Source organism: Hemicordylus capensis, chromosome 2 (genome assembly GCF_027244095.1).
Source record: "Hemicordylus capensis ecotype Gifberg chromosome 2, rHemCap1.1.pri, whole genome shotgun sequence".
Lineage (NCBI taxonomy): Eukaryota > Metazoa > Chordata > Lepidosauria > Squamata > Cordylidae > Hemicordylus > Hemicordylus capensis.
Genome location: NC_069658.1, coordinates 426,913,164 through 426,928,705, shown reverse-complemented (window position 1 = coordinate 426,928,705; position 15,542 = coordinate 426,913,164).

Genomic DNA, 15,542 nt, shown 5'->3' with positions numbered 1-15,542 from the left:
GAATATTTTGTCTTAAAAGAGGTCGGGCAGGGTGCTGCAGAGATTCACAACTAGGACATCCCCAGAAATCAAAGGTATGTTTTGTCTAGACTCAAATGGTCTTTTCTGGTTAATGGCCACAGATGGACCAAACCTTTATATTATGACCCCCTTAAAAATCCTCCTATGTTAGTCCCTACAATAGTGTGAGGTAGTGAGTTCGACTATTGGATTATGCATACCCTATATATCATGTTTTGAGGGTTATTGTAAAGTGGAGTCTGATATCTAGCAAACAATCCAGCAGCCTGAGAATCTGTGTAGCCTTTGTGACTGGCACAAATATACTCCTTGTAGTCACTGTCTAATTTCCATTTACTCCATCTATTTCCATTCTCCATACTGTGTCACCCATGTCTTTGCTGCAAAATGTCATTACCTGATATTGCAGTAGAATTATGCAAATATTCAAAATTAGCAGGCCTATGTTATAGGTCCTGATTGTAGAATTTAGATTTTGGATGCAAGACATAACCAGCTTAGATCATGATGTACAAGAAAATGCTTCATTTTCATTAAGCCTAAAATGTTTTGTAGTGACAAGTGAGAGAAATCACTCCTGATTTGGGATGTCCTGCTGTATAAATTAGCTCACAATTAAGCTAACTTAATTGCTCACATTCACAGAATCTACAGCAAGCACTGACAAAATTATTATTATTATTTAAGTTAAAGATAAATGTTGCCATCAGAGGACAACAGCAATGAACAGACTTCAGCTTTGGCACAACTAAGGATCAGGTTTGGTGAGGTATTACGCATAGTTGAAGAATCAAAGCTGGGTAGAACAAAAAAGTGACATACTTTAAATAGTTGTGTGTTGAAACTTTTTATTTAGGTCTAGCTCCCACAGAAGTGGTGAACCAGTGCGTGGGCTGTATCTCTTCAGAGTATAGATGCAATTCCACATGAATCACTCATCCAAACAAAAAGAAAAATTCTCCCCATAGGAAACTAGCATGTCGGGAGCAAGGATATGCTAGTTAAGGAGGGTTTGGATAAATTCACGGAGGATAGGTCTATCAGTGGCTACAAGTCTGGTGGCTATAGGCCATCTCCAGCCTAAGAGGCAAGATGCCTCTAAACTCCAGCCTCTAAACTCCAACCTCTTGCCTGTTGGCTTCCCAGAGATGAGCCATTGTGTGAAATAGGATACTGGACTAAGATAGGCTTTGGGCCTGATCCAGCAGGGCTGTTCTTATGAAAGGCTACAACCCTTCCTCCTGCCATCTCATTTTCTGTGTAGAAGTTGGTGCATTTATAGGAGCCTTTTGGTTCTGGCCTTTGTGTTTTGGGGGGTGTTTTTTAGTTTTAAGGTCATCAGTAGCGATTAGAAGAGCAACTAAGAAAGGCCATTTATTAGACTAGAATCTGTAAGCAATATTTCACAGTGCTTTTCTAAAGCTCAGTATTGTTTGCAACCATTCAATTCAATTCAATATAGGATTCTACTAGTTCATAATATATCAGAAATATAATCTTTGGAGCAGTACAATTATTTATAAATGTCCACCCTTATCTTTTGAGGTCTAAACTGAACAAGATACAAGTGGGAAGGAAGAGAACTGCAAGGAATTGAGGGATCACAGGACATGCTTTCCCTGAGCCCCAACCAAATTCCTAATTATTAGTTGTAAGCCTTCAAATTTAAATTAGATCAGGAATCAGTTTGACAAGGTGAGACACAAAAAGGTGGGATCTGTGGGGTTGTACTTGTGTTCTTCATGTACCAGCTTGCTGAGAACTGACCTATACAATCAAGAAGTCTTCTTTGTTTTGGGGACCTGTTCACACCTCTCTCTCTCTCTCTCTCTCTCTCTCTCTCTCTCAAAACAAACAGAATCTATCTGAAAAACTGATATCCATTCCAGGTATTTCTGAAGACAAAGCTGGGTGAGAGGCTGTGATATATTTGAAGAGGATGGCCACAGTGCCATATGCAAGCCTGTGAATATAATGCAGTTAGAGCTGGGATTTTGTATAGCTTGTGCAGCAAAGATGCTTTGGAACTGTATATTTGATGAGCATCCCAAATTCTGGCTATAAGGATGTGATTGTGAAAACTTGCTCATTAATAGCCCAATTGACTTCAGTCTAATCTGTCTGGGTTGTGCAAGAGACTCTCAACATAGACATCTATATATGTATGTATGCATACAACTTTTATCTGAAATAGGACATTGATTTAGCACTAAGTTCGTATACTACAAACCTGATCTCCTGAGAGCTTGGTGCTAGCCTAGAGGGAAGTTGTGGCTGGCTGCTTGCTTTCCTGTGGCTTGTTAAACTAGCTGCCCTGCCCTGCAAGCGCCCTGCCCTCTTCTGTCATGAATGTTCCTTGGTAACATGAAGGAAGCGCATGTGCACGTGTGCATCTCTTGGCCTGTGGTGCTTTTGGGAGGGGAGGAAAAGGATTATTGTGAACCACTTCTACCCCCCCCCTTTTTTGGGGGGGGCAAAGGAAGGGTCCTTTCTTCTTCCTGGCCTCCTCAATTTATATTCTTTGTGCGTGCATGGAACAACTAAAGTGGCCAATGACTTAGAATGACTTTAAGATGCATGGCTCCGAGGACCTCGTGTGGAACAATATGGAAGTGCCAGCTAATATACACCCTGCCTTAAAAAAAAAAAAAAAAGTGCCTCTTTTGATAGTGGGATACCATTAAAGTAGTTGGTACTGCAAAAACATCCCTGTATTAGGAATAATCACGCACTGCTCCACTTGCAGTGCAAAAACCTCATCTGAGACGTGATCCCTAAGATATTTTAAATGCCACCCTACTTCAGAGTCATAAAATTTGTTAAAGTTTTACAGGTGAAACTCGGAAAATTAGAATATTGTGCAAAAGTCCATTAATTTCAGTAATGCAAATTAAAAGGTGAAACTGATATATGAGACAGACGCATTACATGCAAAGCGAGATAAGTCAAGCCTTAATTTGTTATAATTGTGATGATCATGGCGTACAGCTCATGAAAACCCCAAATCCACAATCCCAGAAAATTAGAATATTACATGGAACCAAGAAGACAAGGATTGTAGAATAGAACAATATCGGACCTCTGAAAAGTATAAGCATGCATATGTATTCAGTACTTGGTTTGGGCCCCTTTTGCAGCAATTACTGCCTCAATGCGGCGTGGCATGGATGCTATCAGCCTGTGGCACTGATGAGGTGTTATGGAAGACCAGGATGCTTCATTAGCGGCCTTCAGCTCTTCTGCATTGTTTGGTCTCATGTCTCTCATCCATCTCTTGGCAATGCCCCATAGATTCTCTATGGGGTCAGGTGAGGCGAGTTTTCTGGCCAATCAAGCACAGTACACTGGGATTTACTTCTGAGTGAACATGCATAGGATTTTGCTACAAATCACTTTCACTACTAAAACAGAAGATCCAGCTTCATTTTCCCTTGGGCCTGTGGTGGGGCATCCAGGAACCTGAGCCTCCCTTACCATGGCTTTATCTACAAGAGCTGGTTGGCTGGAGAGGAAGGGTATTTTTTGTCATCACTGATTTAACACAGTTCACCTGTACCAGTGCTTCAGGAATGGCCCTCCCAAGACAGAAGACGTGACATCTAGGCCACTTCCCTAACAACTATAATCTTTGTACAAATTAAGCTTTGCTTATATCATTCATCATGATAGGTGAAGACACAGGTACTTTAACAGAGGTCACAAAAATTATTCAGCCATCTCTTGTCTCTTCATTTATCCTTCAGGTGGCTGATGAATCTTAAAGGAAATTTAGAGCAGCGTCTTACATTTGAACATGCATATATACACTATATTGGAGGGAAATTCATATGCTAAAACAATGCTTGAAATTGTACTCTAAAGACCTGGATCAAATGTGCGGGTGATGCCACAGGCACCGCTATACACAGCCACTTTCCTTGGTTCTTCCTTCACTTTACCATGTTGAAAATTAGCACAACTAAGTTTGGATTTTTTAAAAAAGAGATTGCCCTGGAACAGATAAGTGCATTTGTATTGAATGCATCAAGGACAGTTTCAAAGTGCACCCACTACTATAAAAAGATTGTCTGGCTTCACCATATGTAGTTACAGTAAGCCATGTTACAGTGATACTTTGGCTACTTTATATCAAGTGCGCTTTTCAAAGCTCCTACTGATGTTCTTGAAAGCATTCTGTGGTCTTCACCCTGAATATTTTCCACACTAAATGGGAATGTTTTCTTTGTGCTGCACGTAAGGAAGGGATTAGTAATGCACAGAGAAGCTAAGTGACTTGCTATAGGAGGATGTATGTGGCAGAGGAAAGAACTGAATCCAAATCTCTAGTCCTCAGTCACACAAAAAAATCACCTTCCTTGAGCATACAGCTGAAGCCAGATCTTTGATCATAAGATCATTCCCTTCTTTAATACCAGAGTCTAGGGGTGTTTCCAGATGTGTCTTCTCTTGTGTTAACATTATTTACTGCCTTAATTGATAGAATCCAGATGTTATTTCATTGAAATCAATGTCTTCCCTTGTGTACCATGTTTTTAATTACTGATTTGTAGCAAATCAGTTGAGGTTGGAAGGATTTTCTCCTCTGTTATAGAGGTATGTTTAGTGCCATACAATATCAGTGTGTGATCCTAACTTCCTCTCTTACCTAATTGCCCCTCTATCATATCATTGCCTATTCTATAGCACCTTCCCTCAGCTCTGGAGTTGACCCTGTTTGGAGTCTAACTACAGTTTCAAGGTTGCTGTAGTGGATTGTGGGTAGTGGACAAATTTCCCTTTTCTCAGGCCAGGTTAATGGATAATCTCCCTGACCAGTCTAAACTGGTTCTGCAGCATGACTCTAGCACTGAGTCATCCCTTTCCTGTTCTCTGAGAAGAAGACTGTTTAGCTTTAAAAATCTTTAACTTTCCAAAACCCAGAAAGAAAAAAATATTCTGGTAGGGTAAATCTCGCTGCCACCAAGCCACCTCTATAGAAAGTCTTTCCTAAGAGCCCCTGGTGGCGCAGTGGTAAAACTGCCGCCCTGTGACCAGAAGGTTACAAGTTCGATCCTGACCAGGGGCTCAAGGTTGACTCAGCCTTCCATCCTTCCGAGGTCGGTAAAATGAGTACCCAGAATGTTGGGGGGCAATATGCTAAATCATTGTAAACCGCTTAGAGAGCTTCGGCTATAGAGCGGTATATAAATGTAGGTGCTATTGCTATTGCTAATGGGGTTTGGGGTGACTAGCAATTCCCGTTTCACTTTGCTTCCCCTTGCCACTAGGCAAGAATAAAACCCCTCTCTCCCATGCGTCCATCTGCATGTGGAGTTAATTCTTAATTGTTAATTTGGCCAAGCTATCTTTAAGATGTTTTGCACCAGAGAACAGGTCGGCCTGATGGATGACCTTTACCGGGGCATTGACAGAGGGAGTGTGACTCTGCTGGTTCATCTCTTGGCAGCATTCAATACCATCGACCGTGGTATCCTTCTGGATCGCCTGGGGGAGTTTGGGATGGGGGCACTGCTTTGCAGTGGTTCCTCTCCTACCTCTCAAGTAGATTCCAGATGGTGGAGTTTGGTGACAGTTGCTCCTCAAAACGGGAGGTGTTCTATGGAGCCCCCCAGGGCTCCATTCTGTCAACAATGCTTTTTAATATCTACATGATGACCTCACCTAGAGGTTTCAGGAGATTTGGTGCTGGATGTTATTAGTATGCTGATGACATCCAAATCTAATTCTATTCATCTTCAGGAAATGGCACTCATTCTAAATGTCTGCCTATAGGCAGTAATGGGCTGGATGAGGGATAACAAATTGAAGCTGAATCCAAGCAAGACAGAAGTGCTCGTTGTGGGGGCTCAGAATCTGAGGGGTGAGTTAGATCTTCCTGTGCTGGATGGGGTTACACCCCCCTGGAAGGAGCAGGTACACAGCTTGGGAGTACTCCTGGACCCAGGCCTCACCCTGGTATCTCAGGTGGAGGCCATGGCTAGGAGTGCTTTCTACCAGCTTCAGCTGATTCTACAGCTGTGCCCATTCCTTGAAGAGGATGACCTCAAAACAGTGGTGCATCAGCTGGTAACCTCCTGGTTTGACTATTGCAATGCGTTCTACGTGGGGCTGCCTTTGTACGTAGTCCGGAAACTTCAGTTCAGAATGTGGCAGCCAGATTGGTCTCTGGGGCAACCCGGAGAGGCCATATGATGCCTGTTTTGAAACAGTTACACTGGCTGCCAATATGCAAAATACAAAGTGCTGGTTATTACCTTTAAAGCCCTGAACGGTTTAGAGCAGAGTTATCTTAGAGAGCGTCTTCTTCTGCATGATCCCCACCACATGTTAAGGTCATCTGAGGAGGTCCGTCTCCAGTTACCACCGATTCGTCTGGTGGTGACCCAGAGGCAGGCCTTCTCTGTAGCTGCTCCTGGGCTGTGGAATGCGGTCCCGGCTGAAATCCATAATTTGAGATCATTACCGTCCTTCAGGAGAGCCCTTAAAACCAATCTGTTTGGCCTGGCCTTCCAGGGTTTTAAACGATTGAAAAACTTTTAAAATCGTTTTAAATGGTCACTTCCGGTTCCGACGCTGACCGAGCAAGACGCTTGTCTTGGAGTCTCCAAGAGAAGACCTGCGGAAAGCAACTGGGGGGACTTAACAACCACCTCCCACCCCACTGGATTAAAGTGGGAGGCGAAGAAGACTCAACCAGCCCGGAGAAATCGGCTCCTGCTGCGAAGGGGTGTGGGGAAGCCAAGGTCTCTTCGTGCCAGTCGAGCGACAGGGCTAGAGTCAAGGAGAGTACTGCAGTGTGGAGTTCAGGCTGTCCTGAAACTAAGCTTGGAAGCGTTACAACTTCTATCAAACGCCAACAAGTCAAAAAAGGAATTTATTAAGAATCTCATCTAAAAGAACAAGGAAAACAACAACTTGTGAGATAGAACCTTATTTAAACAATGCTTTTTGGATGCCTTTGGATGTCAAGGTATGGTTGAAATATCACAGCACCACATGGAGAGAGACTAAAACTTTATAAGCACAGCTACAGAAGAGGAGCCAAAACTTTGTAGTAATTTTTAAGAGAGGGATGACGAACGCCCATCCCTGCCTTTGTGTTTTCAAATGGTTATTAAATCTGCTAAAGTAATCCAAATCTTGCTGAAGTTACTCAAAGTAGCCCAAGTTACTATATCGTTAGCTCACAATATGCCCTAAGTGCAAAGATTCGACACGGGATCACTGAGGTGAATATGGTGAACTTCCAGGTGTTTTGAAGAGTGTGAAGTATATTGCCCACCTTCTTTGGGGGCATAGTTGACTTTCAATGTGAGTCTACAAATGCGAGTTTGGGTCGAAGGGAGCCTGTGACTATATTTATAGAGTGAATGAACGGGTACATCTTGAGCGAAGAAGAGTTAGAAGAGTCAAAGGGTGAAGTGGAATTAAAGTGGAAATTACACTTTCCCTTTTGTAGTCATAGGAGGTGCATATTGTTTAAAGAGCTAATTTTGTTGTAAACATCTGATATGTTACTGTAGGTTATGGTTAGTATATTAGAATATCTAAGAATAAGAATACTCCAACTGGACCACAAACTTACATGGCTAGAAAACTATCAGTGGGAACGATTCCCCAAATGGATAGGTCCACTGGTGAAATTTGGGAGTTACTTCAAACCATTAATAGTAAATTAGACATAAATAACAAAGTGATACAATCTATGGTCCATGATATGCAAACTCTTAAAGAGGACATACAACAGATAAAAGCAGATTTACAGGTCTTAAAGCAAGATATGTTGCAGTTGAATAAGGAGGTACAAGTGATGAAACAAGGGATTATAGACAATGCAAATAAATGTAACAACTTGGAAGAAATAAATAAAAGGATAGTGGAGGATACTAAACAAATTTCCAAAAAAGTAGACGCTACAGATCAGGAGATAAGGGAGTTGAAAAAGGTAAATGAAGAGTTAGCTGATCAACTTGCAATGTTGCAACTGGTGCAGAGGGGAAAAAATGCTTGGAATAAGGGGAATTCCAGAAAGCACAACTCAAAATTTAGCAGATTTGCTGACAAATGAATTAGCCAAACTTTTGAAGATAGATCTACTTAATATGGAAGGACTTATTGAAGATGCCTTTAGAGTAAATGCCACTTTTGCAGCCTCCCACAAGGTGCCTAGAGATTGCTTAATTCAACTTAATTCAAAATCTACCCGAGACCTTATTATACAAGCCCATTTTCAAAATAAATGGGAAATTAATGGACAAACAATTATGGTGATGAAAGAAATCCCAAGAAGACTTCTTAGGAAATGAAAAGACTACAGGGATTTGACTGATACTTTAAAATAAAATCCCCTTTAGATGGGAGTTCTCTCAAGGGGTTGCCTTTACCTATAAAAATAAGAAATATAGATTAACCGAAGACTCTAAAATAAAACAATTTCTCCGTAGATACAGGAACGATCTTCAGGTCTCAGGGGATCTCCAAAAGACACAAGGCAATAAATAAGGGGCGGTTTGCAAAACAAATAAATAGTCAGTATGGAAATAAAATTGTTTTCCTTAAATGTAAATGGTTTAAATATAAAAACAAAACACCAAAAAATTTTCCATGATCTAAAGAAAAGAAAATTAGATTTGATTTGCTTACAGGAAGTGCATATAAGAAGGAGAGATAGAAAATGCCTACAAAACAAAGTACTTGGCCAGGATTTTGAAACATTAGATATTAAGAAAAAAAGGGGAGTAATCTTTTATATAAATTTTTTTTAGAGCCAAAACTGATATATAAAGATGATTATGGAAGAGTTTTGATAGTAGAAATAAAGGTTGGAGACTTAAAATATACAGTAGTGGGCATATATGCCCCCAGTGAGGCAAAAGCAGACTTCTATAGAAAATTGGAAAAGCAACTAACAGAGACAGATAGGCAACGGATTATATTAATGGGAGACTTTAATGGAGTTGTCTCAACGCAGGCTGATAGAGATTCAATAGACTTAAGAAAAAATTATGGGAAATTACCAAAAGCCTTTTTTAATATGGTTGAACACTTTGGTTTACATGATATATGGAGAATCAAAAATACAGATGCTAAGGAGTATACTTTCTTTTCAGATAGACATAAAACGCACACGAGAATAGATATGATCTGGACTAATGCAGATGTGTTGATAACAATCAAAGATATTGATATATTGCCAATGATATTTTCTGACCATAATCCTATAGAATTAAAGTGGAAAATTGGAATAAAGAAAAACTGTCAATGGAAATTAAACAAGTCCCTTTTGAATCACTCTAAAATTGTGAAATTAGGTTTACAAAAACTTAAAGAATATTTTGAGATAAACCTAAGGACGATCTACAAATGAAGACAGTATGGGACGCAAGTAAGGCGGTTATGAGGGGTTTCTTTATTCAACAAAATGCATACTGGGGGGAAAAGAGAACAAGGATCTAATCCAGATTCAAATTAAGGACTTGGAAGGGGAACTAATTGGGGGGGAAAGGTGACCAAACTTTAATACAACAATTAAAGGTATTAAAACAGAAATATTCCATGTTGACAGTGGAGGAGATGGAAAGAAAATTAAAATTTCTAAAACAGAAATCTTTTGAACAGGCAAATAAACCAGGTAAATATCTGGCCTGGAAATTAAGAGTTGAACAGCAAATGAATTATACAACAAGTCTGAGTACGTCCAGTGGTATTATTAATCAACAGTGAATAATTAAAAGAGAATTTTATAAATATTATAAGGATTTTTATCAAAAAAGAAAGGTTGATATAAATAAAGTAGAACAATTCTTACAATTAAGGAATTTACCAAAATTAAACCCTGAACAATGGGAAATATTGAATCTTCCAATTTCCAACGAAGAAGTTAAGGATGCTATTAAGCGAGCAAAGGGGGGGAAATCGCCAGGACCAGATAGGCTCTCTATTATATACTACATAGCTTTTAGTGACGTATTGTCTCAACCATTGCAATGGACAATAAATGAAATTATGATGAAGGGTTGGTTCCCTGATTCATGGAAGCGAGCGACTATTACATTAATACCAAAACCTGGCCAAGATCAAACTCTGGTTAAAGATTATAGACCAATCTCCTTACTTAATAATTATTATAAATTATTTGCTTCTATACTTGCTAAAAGAATGGAGGGGGTCTTGGTAGAGTTAATTCATGAAGATCAGGCTGGATTTCTACCAAAAAGGCAAATAAAGGACAATGTGCAAACTGTTTTAAATGTATTAGAATATTATGAAAAGCATAATGATAAACCACTGGCTATGTTATTTTTGGATGCAGAGAAAGCTTTCGATAACATCTCCTGGCAATTTATGTTGAAAACCCTGGAAATTGTAGAGTTTGGAGCTAATTATATAAGGGCGATTGGGTCTATATATTCTGAACAAAAAGCAAACATTAAGGTTAATAGAGAACTTACAGATTATTTTAGTATTCAAAATGGTACTAGACAAGGTTACCCCCTGCCTCCATTATTATTTATATTGGTCTTGGAAATTATGTGCAGGATGATAAGGGAAGAGACCAAAATACAAAGATTGTCAATAGGGACACAAAGATACAAACTAAGAGCCTTTGCAGATGATATAGTGTTGTTTTTACAAGACCCTTTAGAGTCAATTGATACATTGTTTGAAATATTAGAATCATATGGGAATTTGGCAGGGTTCTATATAAATAAGGATAAGACAAAGGTATTAATTCAAAATATGAACAAAGAAGATATTGAGAAACTTGTCTTGAGATCTAATTTCAGTGTGGGGGGAAAGGTAAAATACCTAGGAGTTACGTTTACAACAAATAATACCTTATTGTTTCAAAATAATTATATTGAAATCTGGAAGGAAATAAAGATAGACTTATGTAGATGGAATAGATTGAATCTATCGTTAAGTGGAAGAATTTCTGTTATCAAAATGAATGTTCTTCCTAAAATGTTATATTTCTTCCAGACAGTACCAATAATAAATACAATGTCAATTTTTGATCAATGGCATAAAGACGTAAAGAACTTTATTTGGCAGGGCAAAAATCCAAGAATAAAATTTAAAAACCTAATGGACGACAGGAAGAGAGGAGGGTTTGCATTACCGAATTTTAAGTTATATTTTGAAGCAGTATGCCTAAACTGGATGAAAGAATGGATTACATTTAAAAATCCATGACTGTTAGATTTGGAAGGATTCGATATAAGATATGGTTGGCATGCATATCTATTTTATGATAAGGTAAAAGTAAATAAAGACTTCTTAAATCACTATGTTAGAAAGTTATATATGGTATGGATGAAAAACAAACTTGTGTTAGAACCAAAAATTCCACTTTGGGTATCTCCACTGGAAGTTGTATCTAGAAAACAGACATGCAACAGACATGGCCTACGTATCGACAACTGCTTGTTCCCAAGGTGCAGAATACAAACTTTAAAAACTAGGTGCAAGGTGCAAAATACGAACTTAAAAAACTAGATCTTATGCAGGATTGGAATATTTCTTGGTTTCAGTATCACCAGATTAGCACCTTATTCAAGCAAGATTGTAAAAAGGGTCTTAATAAATCAAAGTCAGAATTTGAACAACAGTTGTGTGACAAGGAAGACAAACTAGTTTCTAGGATGTACGATCTGTTACTATTGGAAGATAAAAGAACGGAAGTAGTGAAAACTTCAATGATTAAATGGGCTCAGGATTTTGGTTACAATATTAGACTTGGAGAAATGGGAAAAACTATGGATAGAAGACATGAAATACACTGCCTGTTCTAATTTAAAGGAAAATAATCTTAAGATGATGTACAGATGGCATTTAACTCCTAAGAAGTTGGCTTTAATGTACAAGAACATGTCAAATAAATGTTGGAAGTGTTGGAAGAGGAGAGTTGAAATAAGTGTTGGAAGAGGAGAGTTCCTATATACATTTATGGTGGACTTGTAATAAGTCTAAAGGCTATTTAGACTTGACTCAGCCTTCCATCCTTCCGAGGTCGGTAAAATGAGTACCCAAAATGTTGGGGGCAATATGCTAAATCATTGTAAACCGCTTAGAGAGCTTCGGCTATAGAGCGGTATATAAATGTAAGTGCTATTGCTATTGCTATTGGGATTTAATATACAATGAACTTAAGAAAGTGTTTAAAATGACTTTCCCTAAGAGCCCAGAAACAATACTATTAGGCATTGATAATAGCTCATTGCCTAGGAAATACTGGATCCTCTTTATGTATCTGACAGCAGCAGCAGCAAGATTGACATTTGCATACAAATGGAAAGGCATCCATTGCCCGATTAAAGAGGATTGGATACTTAAAGTGTTAGAGTTGGCAGAAATGGCAAAGCTAACAGCATTATTAAGAAATAAATTTGAAGCATTTAAAAGGGAGTGGGACCCTCTTCTTATTTACCTAAAAACATATTATGAAATGGATTTCTATCCATTTTGAGTGGTAACAAAAAGTTTTTTTTAAATGCCTTAGAGCTGACTTTCGTATGATTTATTGGGGGGAGAATGAGTAAATTACAGGCAAGACTTGGGTATTGTAACTGATACTTGTTTTAATGATGAGATGGAAGTCCTCTTGTCGTGTGTGTGTGTGTGTGTGTGTGTGTGTGTGTGTGTGTGTGTGTGTGTGTGTCCCCTTTTTGTCTTTGTGTGTGCGTGTGTCTTATGTTGTGAAAAATTGAATAAAAAGTTATTTTTTTAAAAAAATGTTTTAAATGATTGCCCTGGATCTCCAGGGTTTTTTAGCTATTGAATTGTTTAATTGGTTTTATTTTGTTTTTATCGTTCTGATTTTAACTGTTAACTTGTTTTGTTCTTACCTTGTTGTAATCCGCGCTGAGCCATTTTGGGAGGGTGGTATATAAATCAATCAATCAAACAAACAAACAAACATGAGAAACACCTCTATTGGGCAGCAGTGATATAGGAAGATGCTGAAAGGCATCATCTCATACTCCGTGGGAGATGGCAATGGTAAACTCCTCCTGTATTCTACAAAAAAAAAAAAAAACCCACAGGGCTCTGTGGTCACCAGGAGTCAATAGCACAACTTTACTTTTACAGAGACAACTAGAAGCAGTGTGGATTTGTGCACGCACAGAGAAGGTGCAGGCAAAGTGATGCTGTCTAGGAACCAGATGAAAGATTAATGGTTGTGCAGTTTGCTTTACAAGCCAGTTTGCTTCCAATATGTTCTGTGTGTGTGTGTGTGTGTGTGTGTGTGTGTGTGTGTGTGTGTGTGTACTGTCCAAAAAAAAGGATATCGCAAAGACACTGCCAGAGCTGCTCCTCTGAAGGACATGAAACCTTGCAGACCTGCTCCTAGACTCTTTGCCGCTTAGGGAACTGAGGAGCAGATAACAGACATCTGGTCTCTCTACATCTCTCCTAATTGCACAAGTTGTTTCACTAGCATGATCAACTTGGAATACCTGATTGACAGAAACAAACAGATGTTTCATGCGAGTAGGGCAAATTGCACATGAAATGAGAATGTCATCTGGCACAAATCCCCCTGTAACAATGAAGGAACAAGCTGCCATTTGGGAGGACTCATTAACTTTGGCTTCACCCACCTCGGTGGCCTCTTGAGAGGTGCCCAACCAAGTGCTGAGAAAGGTAAGGTTTTCCAAGTAGTGTGGTGGGTTTTTTTGTGGTGGGTTTTGTGCAACAGCTGTCCTCACCTTGATGAACCAAAGATTTTCCCAGCAAGCTCTAGAACAAAAAGCTCTGCCCTCCAAAGAGTTGAATTCAACAGCTGTGGCCATTATAGGACATTCTGGGGGACTAGGGATCAGGCAGAAAGATGGCTCTTGGGGCTGACCAAGCCCACCAGCTAGCATAGCATTAATATGGCTGCGTGACGGATACTTCTTGAAACATTCTGTGTACTGGTGAATTTCATCAATAATGGATGCTATCATGAATCTCTCTGAAAATTACAAATGGAAAATGTTTAATTTTAATCACCCTGCAGTGTGTGTTGCCATTGTCAGGTGTGGCTGCTGACTGACCATGGAGCCATAGCTCAGTGGTAAAGCATCTGCTTTGCATGCAGGAGGTTCTAGGTTCAATCCCTAGCAGCTGCAGCTAGGGCGGGGACAGACTCCTGCCTGAAACCTTGGAGAGCTGCTGCCAGTCGGAGCAGACAGTACTGAGCGAGATGGACCGGTCTGGGCCTGGTCTGACTCACAATAGAGCAGTTTCCTTATGTGACCAGGTGGTGGTGGGGAAACTGGCTTGCCTTATCTATGGCTTGATCTGAATAAATCAGCAGGAGCTTTCCCAGACAGCAGGCTTTACTACTGCAAGAGGCTTTTATTTGAGTTTGAAGCGATCAGCAACGCAAAAAGTGATCTTTGTTCACCCTGCATCTAAATCAGGCTACATTCTAATGCACAGGAGAGCTGGTCTTGTGGTAGCAAGCATGACTAAGCAGGGTCCACCCTGATTGCATATGAATGGGAGACTAGAAGTGTGAGCACTGTAAGATATTCCCCTCAGGGGATGGAGCCGCTGCTCTGGGAAGAGCAGAAGCTTCCAAGTTCCCTTCCTGGTATTTCCAAGATAGGGCTGAGAGAGATTCCTTCCTGCAACCTTGGAGAAGCTGCTGCCAGCCTGTGAAGACAATACTGAGCTAGATAGACCAATGGTCTGACTCAGTATATGGCAGCTTCCTATATATGTTCCACAGTGAAAAAACGGGAATTGTGTTTGAAGTGCTCTCTGATAGCTTGCAGGGACTTTGGCGTAAATCTGACCAAAATATGAACGTACCCACTCCATTCTGGAGGAGATACGGGCAAAAAGCCGGGTGTGGGAAACTTCCAGGAGAAACTCTTTCATGGCATGGAAATAAACATTCTCATCTGCTAATATCTGCTCATCACTGTTAAAGGCTGCGTAACAGGCTGAAAAGTTGGCAGCCCAGTCATGGAGGTGCTCTTCCCCACTCCACACAAGTGCTTTTATAATATAGCTTAGGCTTGTGACAGCCATTTTTGTGCAGGAGCCTCATTTTACAAGCTGATGGCAGAATACACAGCAGTTCCAGTGAAATAAAATCCCAAACATATGTTGCAGTAAATTTTAGTTAGAAGGATTAAGGGCTCAAAAGGACTCTCTGTAGGCTCCTTCAAACATCATAGAAAAGGTCGTATTAAATAGTAACATCTGGAATACACAGAGGTTAGATGCTTAATCACCTCTATACAGAATCCAATAGTTATGCTCCTGACTAGGATGGGGAGAGGAAGCAAACCTTGACCGATATTCCCTTCTCCAATAATTTCAAGGTCCAATCAGTAACTAATAGGAGGGCTGCTTAGCCAGCTTTTGTGCCATGGAAGCCTGGGCCATGAACAATATATTTGATGTCCTGTAAAGTGCCACAAAGATTTGCTTTTGCTGGATCTTTGTAGAATTTGCTTAATTTCTATACATTAGGTTGGTTTTAGAGGCCAGGAATAAGTTAGAGTTGAATCCTTCTGTTA